The sequence below is a fragment of the Chinchilla lanigera genome, unplaced genomic scaffold, assembly GCF_000276665.1.
Source record: "Chinchilla lanigera isolate Chin_1 unplaced genomic scaffold, ChiLan1.0 scaffold00048, whole genome shotgun sequence".
NCBI lineage: Eukaryota > Metazoa > Chordata > Mammalia > Rodentia > Chinchillidae > Chinchilla > Chinchilla lanigera.
In genome coordinates, this window is record NW_004955449.1 from 7759336 (window position 1) to 7763907 (window position 4572).

General features: G+C 33.6%; 1 protein-coding gene across 1 annotated transcript in view; it reads left to right on the plus strand.

Annotated features, from left to right (window-relative positions):
• The window catches only part of Scn7a (sodium channel, voltage gated, type VII alpha subunit), an 83960-nt gene that overhangs the window by 44912 nt on the left and 34476 nt on the right, over positions 1-4572 (plus strand). The window lies entirely within an intron of this gene.

Genomic DNA, 4572 nt, shown 5'->3' on the forward strand with positions numbered 1-4572 from the left:
TTCCTTCAACAATATGTACACTGTGAACGATATATGGGGAATTTTCTTACCTATAGATTAACCAAATCCATGATTAGTAAAAGCTTCAACAATTTTTATAATTTAAATTACCTTAATGTTATGTTTGAATGCTTTTACAGTTTACTATCCTCATATGAAAAAAGTTTCCTATGTGAAAGTAGTGACAGAAGTAACATTTTGGAAGTTGTAGAAAATCAGTTCTAAAAATCTAAATTGTACTGTAAGAGTAATAAAGGGAACTTTTCCCAACTTACTTGAACTATTTTACTAGTAAATGGAAAAATTGTCTAGACTGATGCAAAAGATAGATGTTAAAAGGAACCATATTTGGGAATCCTTCCACATTAAAAAAAAAGAAATAAAGAGTTGGGTAAAGTAAAGGGTCAACACACACTCCAACCCTAAATGAAATGCTGAGGAACATTAGCTGAAAGGTTCATTGATACCAAAAGTCTCTTCTGAGGTAAAAAGGGAAGGAAATCTTAACTCCTCATATAGCCATTTTATCAAGTTATCATCAATGAAAAGCTCTCAAAAATTACTGTACCCAAAAGTGAAGCCTAAGTAGTACAACATAGAATCTTAACCCTAACTTGCTACTTATGTTCATAACATATATATCATTGGATAAGAACTATTTATGGACTGCATGATGAAAACATGTATAAAAAGAGACTATTGACACTCATGAGTGAGTCACAGAAAAAAGAAACACAAAAGCTTTCTGTCTCCAGAAATGAGTCGGGGTCCTTCAAATTGAATGATTAAGTTTGAATGATATGTTGAATGTGCAATTTGTTCTCAAGTGGCATTTCAGAAGCTCAAGGGCTGTGGCTATTCACAAATGTCTCCCAGAGTATAATAGTTCTCTTATTCCAAGATGAAATGCTTTATTAGCTCTGACCTTGAAAGAATTTCTGTATTTCCCATTATCTCCTTTCACTTTGCTATTTGGATCACATAAAGCTTTCTTGATTTTAATTAAACTCTTTCAGTTACAATTTCTTTTCCTGGAAGAGCACTAGAACATTTCGTCATGTGGAGATTTTGGGGAAATGAGAGTAAAAAGCATATTCACAGAGGTTTAAACCTTTACACATATATTTATAAGATGGAAAATGTTGAGGATTTTTTAAATGATTGATGTGATTAAAGACCAGTTAGATTACATCCCAATGCTGGAATTAAAAGGAGTATCCTAGATACTAAAAGGAGTATCCCACCATATTCTCATATTATAGAAAGCTATAGTTCTGTTTGTTAAAAGCACCAGGCTGTTGTCAGAGAAGTGTAGGTTTTAGTTTATTTTAACCATGTAATACATTTATTATATTTGCAAATCTATTTTTTTGTCTTTTTGAGACAGGGTCTCGCTATACAGTTTAGGCTGGCCTTGAGCTCATTTCTGCAGCCCAGGCTGGTCTTGAACTCGCAATAATCCTCCTGCCTCAGCCTCCTGAGTGCTGGGATTACAAGCGTGTGCCACCACGCATGGCTTGCAAATCTATTAACGTTGTTAAACTTCAAATTTCTATTCTAAAAGTTTGTAAAACTATAGTGCTTGTCATTTGATTGTTTCAAGCCCAAATGAAACACATATAAACCATTTTATAATACTTGGAATAAACTAAGCACTTGAAAAAATTAAGATATGCATTAATAAAGTTTTCATGTGTGAGAATTACACCTCATATTAAAACTAGATTTACCCAAACTATCTCATATACCAGTCCACACTAGAACTCTTGATCTTTACAGAAAAGTCTGTCTTTGAATAATCTCATATTACAGATATAAATTATTTCATAACAATATAATATTAATATTATATGACTTTTATTGTTTACTTATTGTGTTCCAGACTCAATGTGGTTATACAGTTAGGTTAGCCTTGAACTCACTATGTAGTCCAAGGCTGGCCTCTAACTCATGGGGATCCTTCTGTCTCAGCCTCCCAAGTACTGGGATTACAGGTGTGCACCACCACATTTGGCAGTCTTAAATTAAGTTTTCACTATGGTGTTCCTGATGTGGGTTTGATATATACTGAATCATCACTCTTTTTTTTTTTTTTTTTTTTGGTTTTTCTCCAGTACCGGGAACCGAACTCACGACCTTGCGCTTGCCAGGCAGGCGCTTTGCCGCTGAGCTAAATCCCCAGCCCCCTGAATCATCACTCTTAAGGAAACCACATTGTTCACTTTGGTACCTTGCTCTTGAAGCAAATGGTGAAACAGAATTATTCCATCCTTTACACAATTAATGGTGAAACTTTTACAAAAAGTGTTGTTAGCTACTGCCAAAACTCAGGAAAAAAAATCAGATATTTAAAAAATATTTGGCATACCTAAATTTACATCCTTCCAGCTCATTTATCTAAGAAATGAAAACATTATTGACCACTATACTAAACACAAAAAATAAACAACTTGAACAAATATAAATACATTGTCTATCTCTGTAAAGCTAATAGTTTAATGGGGAAATATACTACAAAGTGTCATAAACACAAAATTGTATACCTAAGACAAGACGTCGTGTGTTTCTGAGTACTATGAGTAGAAAACACAAAGCAACGTGCACTACTACATATTTGCCAGTATCTAATCTAGCAAGCCGATTGATGTAACTGTCTTTTCCAGGGACCATAGGACAGAAAAGCCTATGGTAAATTACACTAAAAGGATAGAACCTGCCAAATTCTGAGTGTGGAAAACTTCATAAGTGATCCAGTACTTTTAACAAATTGTATAAGAAAAGATAAATTAAAATCAGAACATGATTAGTAGATATGCCAACCAAATACAAGTGTAACCCTTGTTTGTATTTTTATGGAACAAGTCAACTATGAAAGCATTATGAAACTGTGTGGCACTACTCTCCTATAATCCCAGCACTCCTGAAGACTGAGGCAGGAAGATTGACAGTTTGACCCCAGCCGAGGCAACTTAAAACTACTTAGCAAGACTCTGTCTCAAAATAAAAAAATAGAAAAATTTGAGAATATAGTTCAGCATGAAACCTTTAGGTTGAGTTCCCAATACAGGAAAAACTTGAGTAATAAAAAACCCTGAGCATTATCTGGATATTGGGCAATATTAATAAATTACTGTCACTGATGTGACTATAGTATTATGATATATGCTTTATAAGGAGCTTTATCCTAAATTTTACAGTATCAGGATTTTATACACAATCTTTCAAATAAATGGGTTGAAAGTCAATAGAAGAATATAGTGTTTATTAATTATTGAGGCTAGGTATTGAGGCCATATGATTCACTATATGATTATTTATTTTTTATAATAAAATGAAGTAAGTACAATAAAGTAGAGAAGCCTGGTGCATTGAGAATCTTTAGTAAAGGATTTCTCAATCAGAAACGGTTTTGATTGATATGTGCTGGAGGAACCCACAGTGAGGGAAGGGAACAGGAGTCAGAGGAGTAGGAAGACAGAATGGCTGGACATAGACAGCAAGTCTGAACCTGAGATGAGCATACCAGATATTTGCAGGTAAATAAATGCAAAAAGTATGGTATTCACTATTTTTTTTAATTCATGCTTCCATTATAAAGAGCATATAAATGAGTTTTGAAAAGCTGTCCCTTTTTCCAGTCTAATCTCGTTGGGTTGTCTAAACTTCAGGCATATACCCTTATTAACTCTTAAATTTCCAAAACAAGAAAGTTGTTGAGTTATATTCTCAAGTTGTATTGGAAGATATTGTAAATTTACAGTGGAAATGGTTATATCAGTAGGTATCCAGTAAACAACCATTAATTCAATATTTGTAAGTAGTTCAATTGAAGTAAATATATCACTAAACTAATGCATGGCCCATTCATTATGTAGTCTAAACTGTGTTCACAGTTTGTGTTAAATGGGTAGAAAATTGAGCACTGAGTCTATCAACAATCACATTTTTTTCTGTTGGCTTTCATCTTGTGAAAATTTGGAACTGTATAAATTATAACTTCCATTTTATGCAACCTTGTAATTCAGCTAAAGATACTATCTGAAATTAACATAGTATAAGTAGAAGGATAAACCTCAGCTACTGAGATTTCAATGACAAATAAGTGAGCAACTGAAGCTCTGAAAATTTTTTAAAAATTATCATTTTCCTGATGAAAATTAGTATGTAGTATTAGTTTCAGTGTCCTCTAGGTTTGGTATTTAAGAAATTAGAGGAATCTTGTCTGAATATCGAGTGAGATGAATATGCTGATTCGCTTGATATCTAACGTGGTACCTCAGTAAACAGTATCAGAACTTGTGAACCAGCATACCATACTGGGAATGGGTAATTGGTGAGTTTCAGGCATTATTGCCTCAGTGTTAGGTCAGCAGCTGCGTTCATGCAAGTTAACTTTCCATCTTAACACAAAGCAAAATACCTCTTAAAATGTTACTCAAAAGACTTGAGAAACAGAGACAGTATTCCTTTCTGGAACAATATCCTGTTAGTTCAGTATCATAGATGTTCTGTCCAAGGCAGCCTTTTTAAATCTACTCCTTCACCTGATACTCTATAATTTATTTCATCATC